The sequence below is a fragment of the Chiloscyllium plagiosum genome, unplaced genomic scaffold, assembly GCF_037043375.1.
Source record: "Chiloscyllium plagiosum isolate Xiang-an unplaced genomic scaffold, Cpla_swu_hap1 HiC_scaffold_30, whole genome shotgun sequence".
Lineage (NCBI taxonomy): Eukaryota > Metazoa > Chordata > Chondrichthyes > Orectolobiformes > Hemiscylliidae > Chiloscyllium > Chiloscyllium plagiosum.
Genome location: NW_028270168.1, coordinates 30,970,347 through 30,991,565, shown reverse-complemented (window position 1 = coordinate 30,991,565; position 21,219 = coordinate 30,970,347). Strand labels below are relative to the sequence as shown.

The window sequence follows — 21,219 nt, the reverse complement described above, 5'->3', positions numbered from 1 at the left end:
GCTTCTTGAGTGTTGCTGGAGCTGTACTCGTCTAGTCATGTGGTGTATATTCCATCATATTCCTGACTTGTGGGTGATAGATAGTGATAGGCACAGGTTAAATCAGGAGGGGAGTTAATTAAGACCATGTGACCCGAAGAAATAGGAACAGAAATCGGCCATTTGGCCCCTTGAGCCTGTTTCGCCATTCAAAAGGATCGACTGACCCGACACACCTCAAATCCACTTTCCTGCATTTTCCCCATAACCTTTGATTCCCCAATCAAGAATCTATCTCAGCCTTAAAATATATATCAGAACTTTGACACCACAAGCTCTCTCTGGCAAAGAGTTCCAAAGACATTCAAACCTCAGTGAAGAAATTCCATCTCATTTCAATCTTAAATTGGCACCCCTTAATTCTGAGACAACAATTCCTGGTTGTAGGCTCTCAAGAGGGGAATCATCGACTCAGCATTTACCTTGTCAAGTCCCTTCAAAATTCTCTTTATTTTAATGAGATCCCCTCTCATTCTTCTAAATTCCCAACGAGTAGAGTTCAACCCGTTTAATTTTTGCTCATACAACAAACCCTCCGTTCAGGGATCATCGGAGTGAACCTCCTCCAAACTGCTTCCAATGAAACCATACCTTTCCTTAAACAATGAGACCAAAATTGCTCACAGTACTCCAGATGTGATCTCACCAGCACCTTGTAAAGTTGCAGTAAGATTTCACGATTCTCATACACCAAACCCCTTGAAATAAGAGCCAACATTCCATTGCCCTTTCTAGTTACCCGCTGCAACTGTGTGCTAGCTATTTCTCGTGCTCAAGTCCCTCCAAGTCCCTTTGTGTTACAGCTTTCTGCAGTTTTTCTCCTTTTAAATAATTCTCTATTCATTTGTTCTCCTTTCCAAAATTAACTACACATTTTCCCACATTAGATTCCATTTGCCAATTTTTTTGTCCACTTACATAACCTATCAATATCTCTCTAAACCGCTTGCATCCCTCTCTTAACCTGCCTTTCCATCTATTTTTGTGTTATCTGCAAATCTGGTTACATTACATTCACTTCCTTCCTCCAAGACACTTACTTAAATTGTAAACAGTTGCTTTCCCTGCACTGATTGCTGTGGAACCCCACTGGCTACACGTCAATCTGAAAAAGAACCCCTAATCCCCATTCACTCTATCTTGCACATTAGCCAATTCTCTATCCATGCCAACATACTACCTCCAACAACTTGAGGTCTTAAAGGAGAATGCACTTATTGCATAATTTGCTGCCTCTGTCCTGCCCTTGTTGGCAGTATTTTTATGGCTAGTTTATTTCAGTTTCTGGTCAATGGTGACCCCAGGATGGGTAATTCAATGATAGCAATGAAATTTAACAGCAAGGGGAGATGGTTAGAAATACTTGTTGGAAATAGTCTTTGCCTGGCACTTCTATGGTGTCCAGCTCTTGCAGCATACTGCCAAGACTTCCCTTATATGAAGAGTTCCAAATTATACAGAACACTGGAAATAATTGAACATCCCATTTCTGATCTCATCATGGAGGGAGGTCATGCTGGATATTATTTCACAAATGCTAGCTCACTTGTGCTCAATTCAACGGATGCCAGCTATCTTGTGTGTCATGGCCATGTGAACACTTGGTGATAGCACTGAAAAATCAGGTTATTTCTGCATGAGGAACCGCCTCTCCTCACCAGATAGCCACATAACCAGTCACTAGAAACAATGATCACACACAGAAATCACGGTGATCTTCCCTCCTCGGCCCAGTATCACTGAATTGTACAGGACCAACCCTCTCAGTCGCAGATCTGTTACCAGGAACCCTGGTCCTTTCCAGTCTGTGTTACTGCGGAATACATTCATTCTCAATGTCTCAGAGGGATTGTTATAGATTTCTGATTTAAACTGTTGCTTTTAATACAAAAAGAGGAAATTAGCACTGCTCTCCTCAAAAGAATTAAAAGCAATCTCTTGTGAGGTCATCTTTTTCAGACAATGAAAGCAGGAAAAGCTTGTATTTATGTCACAGTTTTCACATCCTCATCATGTCCTGAGTACTTTTACAACCAAGGAATTTGCTGTTAAGTGTAGTCGCTGTTGTAATAGAGGAACCACAGCCAATTTGCACACAGCAAGGTTGTACTATTAACAATGAGACAGAGGAGTGATCATTTGATTTAAAAACCAATCTACTTTTCAATTGTAATGATTGAAGGGCTAAATGTGGAGGTGTCTTCCCCATTCTTTTTCAGAGTGTCATGGTATCTTTTACCTCCTTTCGTTCTGCACCGATGTGTTAGCATGGATTATATAATCAAGTCTCAAGTGGACCTTGAATCTACAAGATTGGTATCATTCCCGTCTCGTAAGTCACAATGAGCCAATGCCCATACAAATCATAACTAAAGTAATTTGGACTTAACCAGGACAGGTGCTCAAGTCCAAATACTTCAACAGCTTTCACATGTCTTGCTGCAGGTTAAACAACACTGTCACAAAAAGGATTATGTAGAAAGAACAACAGGGCAGAAGTACAGCTGCTCTGGTACTATATACGGCAAGTTGCTGATGTTCCTGCAGTCAACTTTGGAATGGCTGAACTTGCACTGACATCAGCTTCCATCTATGGGAATCTCACCCTCAGTGGTTGCTGATGCCAATTATAAACGGTTACTTTGACACGGCACAGTTGCCCAAATGTCAAAAATAGCAACCACCTGACACTGCTATCATCTTAAAGGTGACAAACGGCACAATTCACCCATCCTTCAATAGTATTGGTTTGCTCTTTAAAAAAATCAAGTTACAACTAAAACCATATAAGATAACTAGCATGCTAAAATATTGATATATCTATCAGTATGACCCAAAAGTACTTCCTATTAATTTTCCTTGTTAAAAAATGTTGAAGCAAACGCAATGTGAATAAATACAATAGCAAATAGTCCTGCAATTCAAATTAAATTTAAAAAAAATAAATTAAATCCAAAAATGCTATACCACAAAGTACATTTTGAAATTATATAGTACCGCTTTAAATAGAAAAACATCTGACTGTTTATATCAAGAAACAGCTATGCCTTGAGATTCAGTATCATTTTGAGCATTGAAATGCTGAAAGTAGTATTAATTATAAATACAATTTTGATCAAGTTTTTTATATAAGGGCAGAAATTATTGTAGTTGATCCTTATAATATCATGTTAACCTTCTGTTGTTACCCTATTATACATTGACCTAATCACTATTACTCCATTATGATCAAAGAACATATCACAGGAAAGTTGTCTCTGATATCATTTTAAATTCAAAGCCAAATTTCAAATAAAAAGGAGTGTGATTTTATTTATTTGCATTCTCTTCCCCAATACCTTGATTAAATTTTCACTTGACGTACATCTTGGCAGGTAGGCAGACAGAGCGTTCTGAAGAAAAGTCACTTGACTCGAAACGTTAACACTGTTTTTCTCTCCACAAATACTGCCAGACTTGCTGAGTTTCTCTAATAGTTTCTTTTTTTTTGTTTGTTGATGACAAACAATCTGACTAGCTTGGTTAATCTCATCCGAGAAATCATTGTTAAATACAACCCACTAACAGACCAGTCTGAATTAGGAATTCGAGGAAAGGGAAGTCAAGGCCACAGCAAACCAGAGGGTGGGCTGAGTTATTCGACATGTAAAAATTCTCATTTTAATTGGGTGGGATGCTCTTCGGAGGATCAGTGTGCACGCAATGAGCCAAATAGCCTGCTTCCATGCTTTAAGGATTCTATGATCTTCAGTTGCTTCATCAATGACCTTTCCTCCATCATAAGGTCAGAAGTAGAAATATTTCCCAATAATCGCACAATGTTCAGCACAAGTGACAACTCTTCAACAAATGCCAGGCAATGGTTCTTATGGTAGATGGTCAATCTAACCACTGCACCTTGATATTCAATGGTGTTACCATCACTGAAACCCCCATTATCATTATCTTGAGGTTACCATTGACCAGAAACTCAATGAACCCACCATATTTAATATATTGGCTACAAGAGCAGACCAGAGGCCAGGAATGCTGCAGCGAGTAACTCACTTCCTGACTCCCCAAAGCCTGTCCACCATCCACAAGACAAAGTCAGGAGCATGATGGGATACTCCCAATTTGCCTTGATAGGTGCAAGGAGAAAGTGAGGTCTGCAGATGCTGGAGATCAGAGCTGAAAATGTGTTGCTGAAACAGCGCAGCAGGTCAGGCAGCATCCAGGGAACAGGAGAATCGACGTTTCGGGCATAAGCCCTTCTTCGATAGGTGCAACTCTGCCAACACTCAAGAAGCTTGACATCCAGGACAAAGCAGCCTGTTTGATTAGAACAACATCCACAAGTATCAATACTCTCCACCACAGACGCTCAGTGTGTACTATCCACAAGATGCACTGCAAAAGTTCAACATCTCCCAAACTCATGACTACTTCCATCCAGAAGGACAAGGGCAGCAGATACATGGGAAGACCACCACCTACAAGTTGCCCTCCAAGTCATTCACCATCCTGACTTGGAAATATATCACTGTTCCTTCACTGTCACTAGGTCAAAATTCTCAAATTCCCTCCCCAAAAGGTGTTGTAGGTCAGTCTACAGGACATGGACTGCAACAGTTCAAGAAGGCAACTCACTGCTTCTCAAGGGCAACTAGGGACAGGCAATCATGGTGGCCAGCCAGTCAAACCCACTTCCCACAATTTTATAAAAAGTACAGCTTTGTAGCCAATCTCCTGAGTATCAGCACACTGAAACCAGTGGTCATGACATTATTTCAGAACTAATTTATGAGTGCTTGGTTTTATTAGACTTGCACCACTTATACTGCTGAAGCACCCATGTCAAAAGTGCTCCTAAAATAAACAAGAAAACTGGCATATTCAGAAAGAGCCCAAAGTGGCAAACCGTGCAATGAGATATGTGGTCAGCAGTGACTAGGCAGAGTCCAACAACACAGACAGGGGGTGGCCAGAAGGTTCTGACACGAAAGACACAGCCAGGAGCCAGAAGGTTCTGTCATGGTGGTGTCATGTTCTTCCTGACCTCTCCGCCCCCACCCCACTCCGGCCTATCACCCTCACCTTGACCTCCCTCCACCTATCGCAATTCTAACACCCGTCCCCCAAGTCCCTCCTCCCTACCTTTTATCTTAGCCTGCTGGACACACTTTCCTCATTCCTGAAGAAGGGCTTATGCCCGAAACGTCGATTCTCCTGTTCCTTGGATGCTGCCTGACCTGCTGCACTTTTCCAGCAACACATTTTCAGCTCTGATCTCCAGCATCTGCAGTCCTCACTTTCTCCTCGGTGTCATGTCATTGCCAATATGTGTGCAAATGACAAGTGGCCATCTTGGTGATAGCGCCACATACTCCGGATTTAAAATGGATTTTTTCCAACTGATTAGAAACTGAACAAGCTGTTCAGTTACCTTTTGGCTCACAGCTAGAGAATATACTTTGATCTATGGAATCCGTGATTTGCATTCTCTGAAACAGAGCAGATAAAAAATGCAATTTGCTACTGACCCGCTTTTGGAAGCTCATGACTTTTGCTGCGAGAGCAAAAGTGTGCGAGTGTGCAAGAATATTTGTTGCTCACAAGTACATCCTCATCAGGAGCAAAACATTCCACTAGAGTGATGGGAATTATAGTCTCTTCCACAAAATGACAATGAAACTGAAGCAAAAGGGACTCAAGTGTATAGGCCATTCGCTAATATCAATGTGGAGCTTTATTAAATGCAAAAATTAAGTGTTCATCTTTATCAAGGCAAAAAGTAATAAATTTAATGTAAAGGGGAAAAAGCAGGCAACTTTCTGGTCTGTTTGGCTATAAAAAGGTCCTATGCTGACTGAAGGTACTAAGACTGCTAACAGTTTGGTAGTGCAATTTTTGTTTTCTACTTGTATTTCAAAGAGAAAATATTCTTGTAAAATACAGTAATCTTCCATTTCAGTTCATCCAGACCAAGAAAGATAATGCACAGCAAAACAAGTGTTTATTTACCATAGTCTGCTGACAAAACTACAGACTTTTAAAAGAGTTGTCACAACAGATGGTATGAATTGCTGACTCATGTACAGTATTTTGCCACTTTATGAATTCTTTTGTTTGTCAAATCAATCTTGAAATGTTAACGTACTGCATAGTGATGATCTTCTATCATCACCTAAATTTATGGAGGATAGATGGATTGATTGAGCAGTTTAGATGTTTATCAATAAGTAAACAATTCATACATTAAGACTTCACTATCTGACATTCTGGCTTGCAACTGAGATGACCTACTTATGGAAACTGTTATCAAACCAGTCACAAGAAAAGGAAAGAGTCGAAAAATTCTGGTCTGCAATAGGATGTCCTGTGCCTAATTTCCTTGTCACTTTGCAATCGTATAAATTTCTTTTCAGAATCCACAGTAAAGTATACACTCCCAGCATTTTTCAACAAGGAGCAAGGTACTAGAGTGTAGTTTTGAAAGCAAGCCATTTTAATTTTGACAATATATGGTATCATATCACTTTTCGCTGCCTACTTAAAAAAGTTTCTTTTCAAAGAACACTGAACCAGTTGAAACCAGCTACCTAATGCTTACAAACACATCTTTACATTATTCCCAGCACTCGTATGCTAGTTATGGCATTATTAATATAATGAACAGCCACAACCATGTTAGTAATTTATAATCATGGTCAGTCTACATGGTAATTCATGAAAAGGATTATCCTTGCTGTCATTGGTCAGAGGGAGAAATTGTTTATGTACATAGGTGTGTGAGTTTCAAAGTTGTTCACTGCAAGATTTGAATTCGAAGACCATAATTTGAAGACATTCACCTCTAATATCATAAACCATTTATCAATAAGGCATCAAGAGCAGACAGGAAGTATATGTAAAATGACAGAAGACAGCCATAAAGAAATATAAAATGGCAATGGCTCTGTTGTAACCCAAGATACAGATCTCATGAAGATTCTGCAATCAAACTAGCAGGAGGGAGGCCACTTACGAAGGAAGACATGAGAATTAGAACAGAGCATTTTTCAACAGATTGACTAGGTTAATGGAGTTATGCCAGGTAATAAAAAAATATAATGGAGATAAATTGTTTTCACAGATCAGTAAGAACAGTGCAGAAGAACACAAATTTAAAATCATAAAAATGATTCAACATGAAAACAAACATAGAAAATTGTGCAATTTACCACCAGAAACCTTTGTAGAAGCAGGGTGGCAAAGTATCAACGGTAAAAACCCACAGTTTAAGAGGTTAGGCCTGGACATACACATGGAGGGTATAATTTAAGCATGAGATAATGCCTCCAAAATGGGATGGAAATGAAAAAAACCAACACTATACTTGTACAAAACTGTTAAAAACTAAGAGCTGGAAATTCAATGCATTATGGTTAAATGTTGGAAAATTTTAAGTCAAGTTAGTAATTAACTATGTATTTAATGTTAACAAATGTAGGATATCGCAATAAATATAATACAAAACTATAATGCAAAGTTCAAGCTCAAAACACAATAACAAATAACATTTACATTCAACATCTTCCAGGCAACATGGTGGCTAGTTGTAGCTTCAGTGATTGAAGGAAGAGAAAATGAGGAAAATAGAGGGTTAATTAACGAACAATACTCAGTCTGGGGACATACATAGCTTCCCTGCAGATCATGGAAATGTGGTTACAACTGGGTTTGGTTTCAACAAGATGTAAATATTTTAAGAACGGTGGAGAAATTTAACAAAAAGAAACCTAAACTTGGCAACCTCCAGTGTCAGTAACAAACAGTCCATGAAAAAGGACATTCTGATGAAAAGGTCACAGATCAGATATATTTACTCTGTTTTTCTCCACAGATGCTACTATACCTTGTCGAGTATTTGCAATATGTTTGTTTGTTATCCCATGAGGTACCCACGAGGATGGCCTCAACTGGGATCTTAGGTTCATGTCACACTACATGTGGCCCCACTACACTTACACACACACTCACACAGAGAGAGAGAGAGAGAAAGAGAAAGAGAGAGAGAGAAAACCTGCACAGTTACTTGGACATCGGTGTGCATCTGGGAAAATTAACAAACAGTGAAATTCACAACTGATTTTGGAGGAACGGTTGGGCAAAGGTCACAGCACAGAATCAGATAAGTTAATCGTGGTTTTATGTGTGGCCTACAGACAATGTGCAGTAGTGAGTAGAGTGGGTTCTTTCTTGATTATATATGTTTTTAGAGATAGGTCTCTTGATTAAACTTAAAATATAAGCCATAACTATTAATTTAACCTGGGGCAGCGTTTGTAGAGGAATAAGATAGTGTTAATTTCTGGGTCTGTGGATTGTGAAGGAGCAAAAATGGCCTTTGCAGTGATATGTACTTCTTGTCAGAAGTGACAGTTTAAAGAGAGTTTAATGGTTACCACACTGATAGTGAGGAAAGAGATCAATCTGAAACTGGTATAGTTGAGAACAGAAGCGAGTCAAACAAACAGTCAGGGCAGGCAGGGACAAGGTAGGACTAATGAATTAAACTGCATTCATTTCAATGCAAAGGGCATAGCAGGGAAGGCAGATGAACTCAGGACATGGTTAGGAACATGGGACTGGGATATCATAGCAATTACAGAAACATGGCTCAGGGAGGGGCAGGACTGGCAGCTTAATGTTCTAGGATACAAATGTCCTGAATTGGAGAAAGGCCAATTTTGACGGTATTAGGCAAGAACTTTCGAAAGCTGATTGGAGGCAGATGTCCGCAGGTAAAGGGACAGCTGGAAAATGGGATGCCTTCAAAAATGAGATAACGAGAATCCAGAGAAAGTATATTCCTGTTAGGGTGAAAGGAAAGGCTGATAGGTATAGGGAATGCTGGATGAATAAAGAGATCGAGGGTTTAGTTAAGAAAAAGAAGGAAGCATATGTAAGGTATAGACAGGATAGATCGAGTGAATCCTTAGAAGAGTATAAAGAAAGTAGGAGTATACTTAAGAGGGAAATCAGGAGGGCAAAAAGGGGACAAGAGACAGCTTTGGCAAATAGAATTAAGGAGAATCCAAAGAGTTTTTACAAATACATTAGGGACAAAAGGGTAACTAGGGAGAGAATAGGGCCCCTCAAAAGATCAGCAAGGCGGCCTTTGTGTGGAGCCACAGAAAATGGGGGAGATACTAAATGAATATTTTGCATCAGTATTTATTGTGGAAAAGGATATGGAAGATATAGAATGTAGGGAAATAGATGGTGACATCTTGCAAAATGACCAGATTACAGAGGAGGAAGTGCTGGATGTCTTGAAACGGGTAAAGGTGGATAAATCCCCACGACCTGATCAGGTGTATCCTCGAACACTGTGGGAAGCTAGAGAAGTGATTGCTGGGCCGCTTGTTGAGATATTTCTATCATCGATAGTCACAGGTGAAGGGCCGGAAGATTGGAGGTTGGCTAACGTGATGCCACTGTTTAAGAAGGGTGGTAAGGACAAGCCAGGGAACTATAGACCAGTGAGCCTGACGTCAGTGGTGGGTAAGTTGTTGGCAGGAATCTTGAGGGACAGGATGTACACGTATTTGGAAAGCCAAAGAATGATTAGGGATAGTCAACATGGCTTTGTGTGTGGGAAATCATGTCTCACAAACTTGATTGAGTTTTTAGAGGAAGTAACAAAGAGGATTGAGGAGGGCAGAGCAGTAGATGTGATCTATATGGACTTCAGCAAGGCGTTCAACAAGGTTCCCAATGGGAGACTGACTAGCAAGGTTAGATCTCACAGAATACAGGGAGAACTAGCCATTTGAATAAAGAACTGGCTCAAAGGTAGAAGACAGAGGGTGGTGGTGGAGGGTTGTTTTTCAGACTGGAGGTCTGTGACCAGTAGAGTGCCACAAGGATCGGTGCTGGGTCCTCTACTTTTTGTCATTTACATAAATGATTTGGATGCGAGCAGAAGAGGAACAGTTACTAAGTTTGCAGATGACACCAAAACTGGAGGTGTAGTGGACAGCGAAGAGGGTTACCTCAGATTACAACAGGATCTGGACCAGATGGGCCAATGGGCTGAGAAGTGGCAGATGGAGTTTAATTCAGATAAATGCGAGATGCTGCATTTTGGGAAAGCAAATCTTAGCAGAACTTTTACACTTAATGGTAAGAGACTTTGGAGTGCAGGTTCATAGCTCCTTGAAAGTGGAGTCGCAGGTAGATAGGATAGTGAAGGTGGTGTTTGGTATGCTTTCCATTATTGGTCAGACTATTGAGTACAAGAGTTGGGAGGTCATGTTGCGGCTGTACAGGACATTGGTTAGGCCACTGTTGGAATATTGTGTGCAATTCTGGTGTCCTTCCTATCGGAAAGATGTTGTGAAACTTGAAAGGGTTCAGAAAAGATTTACAAGGATGTTGCCAGGATTGGAGGATTTGAGCTACAGGGAGAGGCTGAACAGGCTAGGGCTGTTTTCCCTGGAGCGTCGGAGGCAGATGAGTGACCTTATAGAGGTTTACAAAATTATGAGGAGCATAGATAGGGTAAATAGGCAAAGTCTTTTCCCTGGGGTCAGGGTGTCCAGAACTAAAGGGACCTTGGGGTGAGAGGGGAAAGATATAAAAGAGACCTAAGGGGCAACTTTTTCACACAGAGGGTGGTGGAGATATGGAATGAGTGCCAGAGAATGTGGTGGAGGCTGGTACAATTGCAACATTTAAGAGGCATTTGGATGGGTATATGAATAGGAAGGATATGGGCCAGGTGCTAGCAGGTGGGACTAGATTGGGTTGGGATAACTGATCGGCATGGGCGGGTTGACATTGTCTGAGCTGTGATGTCATCTTTTATGAAGCTTTAAGTTATCTCGAGAATGTGACTTAAAAGTAGTTCTTGGATTTAAATATTAATGAACCAAAAGCTGCAAACCATTCTAAAAGATGAAAGACTTAACAACAATCTAGGTTTGCTCAATGTATCGTTTCAGTTGTATGACACTGCTATCTTTTGCTATAAAGTCTGTGTCTTATGAACATACTCCATGGCTACCTGAAGGAGCAGTGCTTCCAAATATAACTGTCAGACTATAACCTGGTGTTGTGTGATTTTTAACTTATCTCATGAAAAGACAATCAAGTTCATAATTGAGATTCCCCTTACCCTAAATTTCTGATTGCAGCCGACTGTAATGGGACGAACCTACCCACGAGGGGAAAAGTGTAATAGGATACCATTAAAAATTCCATTCATATTGTCCTGTACTCTGTCACAGATCTGAGATCTATTGAGTAAAAGAATAATTCTACAAAATACATTACAAAAAAGAAACTCACTGGTGAACAAGCAATGGAAAACAAAGCATAATCCCAATGTGAGGTAGGCTGAAACTACTTAAAATAATTACACATAGTTCACAGAAAATTTTCATCCTGTCAACCTTGGCAGTTGAAATTAGATCAATTATGATGGTAGCCTCTTGCTTCAACCCACTTCTCCCAAAAGCAGAAGATTTCTATTGCTACATTGTGTGAGTTTACTGTTCTTGAAATTGCAACAGCAGCCAATCACCAGGCGAAAGCTTTGAACATAAAATGCTCATTCATACTACCAGTTCTTTGAACAGATAACATTTTTTGACCATGTGCCAGTAACTAAAACATTTTCCACATAACATTAAGCTCCAAAGGAATACAAACAAATCAATTAAGTGATGGAGCAGATGAGACAGCTATTGAAAATACAACAACATCCCTTGCTGAATAAACAGGAAAACTGTACAGTCAGAACAAGCATCATGTCCAGTGATTTCAGCATCAAAATATAGCTATGGTGTGCTTATTATGTGACCTGTATATTAAAATTTATGACAACAGAATGAACAGCTCTTCAGGGCCATACATGCACCTCAATGCACTAGACATACTTCGTTCACGTGGTGATCTTTCATTAAAACAGAATTTGATCGTTGGGGAAGAATGACAGGAAATGGTTATAGTGTCATAGAGATGTACAGCATGGAAACAGACCCTTCGGTCCAACCCGTCCATGCCGACCAGGTATCCCAACCCAATCTAGTCCCACCTGCCAGCACCCGGACCATATCCCTCCAAACCCTTCCTATTCATATACCCATCCAAATGCCTCTTAAATGTTGCAATTGTACCAGCCTCCACCACTTCCTCTGGCAGCTCATTCCATACACGTACCACCCTCTGCGTGAAAAAGTTGCCCCTTAGGTCTCTTTTATATCTTTGCCCTCTCACCCTAAACCTATGCCCTCTAGTTCTGGACTCCCCAACCCCAGGGAAAAGACTTTGATTATTTATCCTATCCATGCCCCTTATGATTTTATAAACCTCTATAAAAGGTCACTCCTCAGCCCCCGACGCTCCAGGCAAAACAGCCTGAGCCTATTCAACCTCTCCCTATAGCTCAAATCCTCCAACCCTGGCAACATCCTTGTAAATCTTTTGTTGAAAGGGAGAGAATAAGTTGAAAGTCTTGGTAGTCAGTCAACACACACCTTAACAGGTTTGTTCAAAAAATGTCAACATGAATTATCTTACCCTTTTAGCTAAAGGAAGCTCCTGAGCGTCAGAGAAGTGGTGATCGCCTGGTGGTATTATAATTATGAATCCAAAAACTCAACTAATGTTCTGGGAGCCCAGATTCAAATCCCAGAATGGGTCAATGGTGGAATTTGAATTCAATAATTTTTTTTTTTAAATCTGGAATTAAGAGTCTATTGATAAGCATGAAATCATATTGGAAACATCATCTGGCTCACTAATGTCCTTCAGGAAAGGAAATGTGCCATCCTTACCTGGTCTGGCCATAACTGTGCAGATGGCACGGTGGCTCAGTGGTTAGCACTGCTGCCTCACAGTGCCAGGGACCTGGGTTCAATATCCAACTCAGGAAACTATGGAACTTGCACATTCGCCCTGTGTCCAGGTGCTCTGGTTTCTTCCTACAGTCTAAAGACGTGCAAGTTAGGTGGATTGGCCATGCTAAATTGCCCAGTGTCCAGGGATGTGCAGGCTTGGTGGATTAGCAATGGGAAATGCAGGATTGCAGGAATAGGGAAGGCAGTATGGGTCTGAACGGGATGCTCTTCAGAGGGTCGGTGTGAATTCGTTGGGCCAAATGCAGGGATTCTACGATTCTATGAACACGTGACTCCAGTATCAAGGCAATGTGGTTCACTGTCAACTGCCCTCTGAAATGGCCTAGCAAGCCATCCAGTTGTATCAATCACTACAAAGTCCCAACAAAGAAATGAAACCAGACGGATCACCTGGCATCGACCTAGGTACCGGAAAAAACCATAGCAGAAACAGTCCTGTCAACCCGATAAAGTCCTCCTCACTAACATTTTGGGGGCTAGCGTCAAAATTGGGACGGCTGTCTCACAGACCAGTCAAGCATAGTCATACCTTAAAGCCAATGCCCCAGACTCCCTATCACCATCCTTGGATATATTCCATTCCACCAGCATTCAGACACAGCAGATGCGGTGGCACAGTGGTAAACAGTGAGAAGAGAGTTGCCCTGGGAGTCCTCAACAGCGACTCCAGACTCCACAAAGTCTCAACTTCAAGTTACATATGGGCAAGGAAACCTCCAGGTGATTACAGCGTACCATCCTCCCTTGATTGATGAATCAGTATTCCTGCACATTGAGAATATCCTCAATCGTTTTGTGTGGCACTATCACTGTGCTAAATGGGACGGACCTCGATCAAATCTAGTAACTCAAACTAGGCATCCATGAGATGCTATGGACCATCAAAAGCAGTAGAGTTGTAATCCAACACAATGTGCAATCTCATGGCCCGGCATATTCCTCACTCAACCATTATAATCAAACCAGGGGATCAATACTAGTTCAATGAAGAGAGCAGAAAGCATGCTAGGAACAGCACCAGTTATACCTAATAATGAGTTTAGTGAAGCTACCAAAACAGGCTTGCCAAACAGTGATAGACAGAGCTAAATGATCACATAACCAACAGATCAGATCTAAGCGGTGTAGTTCTGCCACATCTAGTTGTAAATGGTGGTGGACAATTATAAACATTTCACTAAAGAAGGAGGCTCCACAAATATCCCTATTATCAATGATTGAATAGTCCCACATATCAGTGCAAAAGATAAGGCTAAAGCTTTTGCAGAAACCTTCAGTCAGAAGTGCCTTGTGGATGATCCATCTTGGCCTTCTCCAGTGGTCCCAGTAACACAGATGCCTGCCTTCTGTCAATTCAATTCACATGATATCAAGAAACAATTGAAGGCACTGGATACTGCAAAGGCTGTGGGCCCTGACAACATTCTGGCAATAATACTGAAGACTTATACTCTAGAACTTGCCACTCCCTAGTCAAGCTGTTCCAGTAGTTACAATACTGGCAATGTGGAAAAATACCCAGGTGTGCCCTGTACACAAGCAGCACAAATCTAATGTGGCCAATTACTGCCCTATCAGTCTATTTTCAATGATCAGTAAAGTGATGGCAAGTGTCATAAACAGTGCTATCAAGCAAGACTTACTCAGTATAATCTGTTCAGTAAGGCCAGTCGGGTTACAACAGAGCCACTCATCTCCAGACCTTATTACAGCTTTGATTCAAACATGGACAAATGCACAGAATTCCAGAGATCAGGTGAGAATCAAAGTCCTTGACATCAAGGCCGCATTCAACTAAGTATGACATTAAGGAACCCTAGCAAAACTGGAATCAATGGATATCAGGGGGCAAATTCTCCTGAAGTCAGAACTGGCACATAGGAAGATGGCCGTAGTTGCTGGAGGTCATTGTTGGAGATCCATGATATCTCTACAGGAGCTCCTCAGGGTAGTATTCTAGGCCCAACCATCTTCAGCTGCTTCATCAATGACCTTCCCTCAATCACAAGGTCGAAAGTGGGAATGTCCACCAGTGATTGCCTAATGTTCAGTACCATTTGCGACTCCTCAGATACTGAAGCAGTTCATGTTCAAATGCAACAAGATCGGAACAATATTGAGAATTGGGCTGAAAAATGGCAAATAACATTCATGCCACACAAATGCCAGGAAATGACCATCTAACCATTGCTCCTTACATGCATTAGTGTTACCATCATTGAAAACCCAATATTAACATCTGGAGGGTTTACCATTGACCAGATACTCAACTGGACTCACCACATAAACATAGTGGCTACAAGAGCAGGTCAAAGGCTAGAAATAGCAAGTAATTCACCTCCTGACTCCCGAAAGCCAATCCATGATCTACAAGGCATGTCAGAAATGTGATGGAATGCTTCCAGCTTGCCTAGATGGGTGCAGCTCCAATGACACAAGAAGCTTGACACCACCCAGAACAAATCATTGGCACAACATGCGCAAGTGTCCACTCTCTCCATTACTGATGTTCAGTACTATCTACAAAATGGAATGCAGAAATTCACCAAAGATCTTAAGACAGCACCTTCCAAATCCATGACTACTTCCATTCACAAGGACAAGGGCAGCAGTTACAAGGGAACACCACCATCTGCAAGTTCCCCATCAAGTCATTCACCATCCTGATTTGGAAATATATCACTTTTCCTTCACTGTTGCTGAGTCAAAATGCTGGAATTCCCTGCCCAAGGGAATTGTGGGTCTACCTACAGCACATGGACTAAAGCAGTTCAAGAAGGCAGCTCACCACCACCACCTTATCAAGGGAATCTAGGGACAGGCAATAAATGCTGGCCAGCCAATGGTGCCTGTGCCCCACAAATGAACACAAAGAGAGGTCCTGGTAAACATGGAAAGTGAGGAAGCAAATTAATTGTCAAAAATCTAGAAACATCAAAAAGAATTTTAAAAATGTTCCTCTTTATTAATACGAAACAAAATAAAAACAATCAAGGGCATAGTTGCTTTATCTGAAATGGTTGTGTTAAATATCAACTGATTATTAAAGATTCACTAATAATTGCTTACATCGCAACAATAAGCATTTCTCATACCTCAGTTTACATAGAAATGTGGTGACTAATATTATTAATTTTTAAACACACAAGAATTTTGCCTTTTAGAACAGTAACAATGCTACCCACAAAACACAAACAGAATTCAAGTTTCACAATGTACTTCTTAATCAATGTTTCTTGTCCTTCTTTAACACTGTACACCATTTAAAACCAGCTGTTTAAAGCACAACATATCATTGCCTCAAATGAGTCTGAATATCATGGACTTTCTGTGGGAAACTAAATAGGAGTAACTATAATGACAATCAAACCCAGGTAATGAAAATATTCCCATAGCGTTAATCTCTGTGAGCAGAGAAACATGGATACAGATACCTCAGGTTTGGCACATCAGCTTGTCTTCTCAAATTGACTTTAAATTATTCTAGCCTCTATTTTTCTCAATCAACAACCACTAAAAAGATTATCTGGTCTTCATCACAGAACTGTTTATGGGTGTTTGCTGGATACAAACAGACAGCCTCATTTCCGAAATTGCAACAGTACCTATACTTCTAAAAGTACTGCATTGGCTGTAAAATGTTTAGAGCAAACTGGGGTCATGAAAGCAGCTACAGAACTCCAACTGTGTACTTCTTTCTAAAACATCAGATCACCTAACACTTACACTTATAGAATTATAGTCAGTGTCAAAAACACAAACACAGAAACACAGACTCTTCGGTCCAACCTGCCTATGCTGACAAGGTATCCTAAATTTAACTAGTCCCATTTGCCTGCATTTGGTCCTATCCATGTACCTGTCCAAATCTGTTTTAAATGTTGTAATATCCACCTCTACCACTTCCTCTGTTCTTCAAGAGATTTTTATACTTGTTTACAATACTGAGGAAATGGTTATATTCCCCGATTCCAGTTTTCAGTATCTTTTCTCCTTTAAAAGGGTGTCAAGGCAACCACAAAAGCAAGAAGTACAATATCAAATCAGATTCAGTTTACAAGGTATTCTAACAGATCTAAAAAAAACAAAAGAAAATGCAGAAAATCATTTCAACAAAAATATGTAGTCCTTTCTGTACCAGTAAACCTGACACTACTACATGTTCAAAACTGGCTTTCTTTGAGTCCTTGTGCCCCATTTCAAAATCAAGAGAAAAGAATGTCCGAGTCTTCCAGCTAACCAAGACGAGCAGTTGAACACCAGCTCTCTTGCTAACGAATCACTATGTCTTCTTTCCAAGTGATTATAGGTAACACTACAGCATGATAGAGCTTTCAATGCAATGGTATACAGTAAATAGTTTTACTGACCAATTGCACAGAAATAGTTGCCTAGGATGTTTGGCAAGAGGAGCACACAGTTTGATCACTCAACCCAAGGTTCAAAGCAGCTGTTCATTGTTTTTCTGCAGGTACCCCAGAGGAAACAAGGTCTGCTCAACAAATGGTGTAATGGCAGACCTCAACTTATATCAATCACTGTTTGAACATCCAAAATTCTCATCAGCATAAACAAACCAACAAGATTTATATGACATACATTATCCTTCCACATGAATGTTCAACGCAATTCCTATTTCAAATGGAAAAGCCTACATGAACTTCAGTTTCAAGCAGGAAGACACTCAGATGGAACTCAGATAATGCATAAGACAACAAGGAACAAAACTGAAGCACTGGAAGATAATTCAATCAGAACTCCTTCCATGTCAGACAAAATAGAAAATAATCAGTCAGTCAGTCAGACTGGCTATAGATGTGAAGTGATGTTCCGTAAAGATTCTTGTGGGACGACTGTTGTTCGCTGTGTATAAATGATTTGGATTATTAATTTAAATATGACACCAAATTGGTGTCATTAGTAATGAAGGAGACAAAATGAAATAGTACAAGTTGACATTAACAAATTTGCAGAATGGGCATTTAATTGCCAAATTAATTTCAACATCAGCAAATGTGAAGCAGTACATTTTGCTCAAAAGAGTAAGCAGATGACATATTTCTTAGAAAACATCACTTCTACACATGCTCAGAGAGTGAAATTGTCAACAGGTGACTTAACAAGGGAACACACATAGCCAAAACATTATCTTATATCTACATGTACCTCCAGCAGATGGCCCTGGATAACAAATCAGCAGAAAGACAGCAAGTTTCTCTTTCCCATCTTACCAGTGTTGTGAATTAACCTGTAACTAATCATATCAACTTGTTCAGAAACAATTGAATCTTGGGAGTGGAACCTTCCACATCTTTCTTGGGTCTGTCAGAACTAATCTTACCTATTTGGGTCATCAGGAAAGCATTTTTTAAATCTATACTTAAATGATACACAGAATGTATGTCCTACAAACTAATCAAATTACAATTTTTTTTGCTATAATTTCCAATTGACAATCAGCAATTTTGCATTTCAAAAAAAGTTCTTTTCAGTGATTGTATAAAAATGACTGTAGTAGAAGTGAAAGATAATAATGTGATGTGCGCATGGCATCAAAATCTTGACTGCATACCAACTTGCAATTTCTTCCCAGCCAACTAGTTGCCTTTTAACATTATTCTACTGCTCAATTTTGGAAAAATAATCAATTTTCCAGGAATAAATTCTCTTTATAAACTGGAGTAATTGGAATAGTGCAAAGCCGTTTTACACTTAGTCCAGGCAGATGTTTATCAAGACTTCACCTTTCAGTCTAATTAGGCAACTGTAGCTCTTCAATAAAGCAATCCTACAAACACAGCTGCTGAAGGGATCCCTTGTGGACAACTATTCACACATGGATAACTTTTGTTCACCTATATTTAGAAAGTATCCAATAATAAAAATGGAAACAAACAATGCTAAAATCCATGTACTAAAAACAGAATGCTGGAAATACTCAGCACATCAGGCAGCATCAATGGACTAAGAATACACAATGTTTGAGACCAATGGCTTTTCATTTGACAAAATGGTAAAACTTTAGACTGAGTACTTTGCAGTGCGAATTAAAAGGTCAATATCAGGATGAGTTAAAATATTTTCATATTACAAGGAATTGATAAATACACATATTTCTTCCACTCAAAAATCTGATTGTGATGTTCATCAGTCCCAAATTAATAAGTTGCCCTCTCTTTGGAAAACATGTCGAGTTGAACTAAGGCTCCACACCAAGTCTGGAAATAAAACCTACAATGCTTATCATGGGTACAGTGGCGCAGTGGTTATAATACTGGATTATTAATCCTTGGAATGAGAGTTCACAAATAATTCAGTTTTAAAAATCTGGAATCAGTAAAACAAAATACAGTATTAGAATTCAAAGTTTTCAGATCATAAAATATGATAAATGTGAGACTATTAAATGACTTTTGAAGCAGTCAAAGTCATTTAGCTGTTAAACTGCTAAAGAAGAAAGGCCACCAACATTTTCAAATCTCACAAAAGGCATCTGGATGGGTATATTATCATTGACAAGGCCAGATCCCTTCAAAGCATTTCAAGAAAGTGTCACAGACTCTAACTTTGCTAGTTGTTTTAAGTAGATGTAACGCAGATATCCCAGGAGGGATGTAGCTGGTCAAACCATGTTGTTTTAAACAAAACAGAGTTTATTTACAAGATTACCGAATAAAACACAAAAGAGAACAGAATACCAAATAACTTAACCCATCCAAAAACCCAATAAATTATACCAACTTAATGATGCTATTCCCAATATTTGCAACAAGCCTCATAAGCACCCCTTGGCACAAAAGGTAACATCAAACAGCTTCTTATGGGAGAGAAGTCAGAGAGAGGTCAGCACGGAGCTGCTTCTTTAAGATCCAGCAGTTTTTTTCAACACTACTACTAAAAACCAAACCAAGGTAAAGCTGAGCTGGGAGAACTGGCTGCTCCCCTTTCATTGTACAAGTGTATTTTTTCCCCAAAAAAACTTGAAAGCCTGTTCCCTGAGGTAGTATCTGTTTGCTATAATCAGACTGGCCCTTAAACCCTTCAATTTAGACTTTGTAGAGTCTGTATCTTTTACGACCGCACTGAAAAAAAAACAAGCATAACATAACCTTGTTAAAAGGAGCATCATCACAACATGAATAGGAAGATTTAGAGAGATATGGGCCAAATGCTGGCAAATGGAACTGGATTTATTCAGGATATCTGGTCAGCATGAACAAGTTGGACTGAAGGATCTGTTTCCATGCTATAGACCTCTATGACACTATGAGACTGAACGTAATGTATTTCACCTGGCCATTCAAACAACAGTCATTAAACTGGCCTCACAAGTTAGACATGTATGAAAAAGTCACAAGATTACCCTCAGGGTACACATAATCACTTAACTGATGGTAGAATTCAATATCCATTACAGACTATTGCAATATCCCCAAAATGGCCAGATTGCTTTGAGCATTGATGCAGACATCTTTGAAATTGTTACAGTACACTTGGCTCCCAGATTGCCAGCTGTCCTGCTGAGGAGTGGGGATTAGGACTGAGTAGAAGCATTCATACAGTTGATTAAAACATTACCCTTGCAATAGCAGATTAAATTTAGTTTAGGATTAAAATGATTCAGATCCAATTTGATTTTTATGCCCTATTTACAACATATTGCTGCAAAGTATGGCTTCTAACGTAGGGTGCAATCTTTACTGGTTGTAATTTATAACATACAACTATTGGAATACTACATCTAAATAGGTGGGACTTAAATCAAAGACATCAGCTTCAAAAGGGGATCTAGTCTGCAATTCCTGACAAATAGAAACTACAGAAATAAGAAAAGAATGAACGAGAAAGCCCAAAATAAATCAAATTGAAATCCAGTTGCAAAGCATAGATCTTAAGAGTTAAAATTTTTACCTTTAGACAGAAGCTTCACATTCTGCCACATCTTAGAGAGATACAACTGGGGCAAGCTTCTGTTATAACATCACATTGTCCTTTGATTAGAGAAAGTGGAAATAGTTGCCCTTTATAAAACCAATTTGCATTTATATAGTACCTTTAACATAACAAAACATTAAGGCACTTTAGAGGTATTATAATGCAGAAAACAGGGCACCAAGCCAGAAAAAGATATTTGGACAAATTCTAACAATGAAGTCTCTTTTCAAGAGTATCTTAAAGGAAGAGGATAGAATCAGAGGGTTTTGGGAAAGGAATTCCAAAGCTAAATGCCTGGCAGCTAAAAGCACAGCTCAAGAGTCATGAATTAAAGAAACGTGAAATTTCCCAGAGG

General features: G+C 39.7%; 1 protein-coding gene across 2 annotated transcripts in view; it reads right to left on the bottom strand.

The window, feature by feature from the left end:
* eloa (elongin A) overlaps positions 1 to 21,219 on the bottom strand; it is a 55,555-nt gene that overhangs the window by 33,306 nt on the left and 1,030 nt on the right. The window lies entirely within an intron of this gene.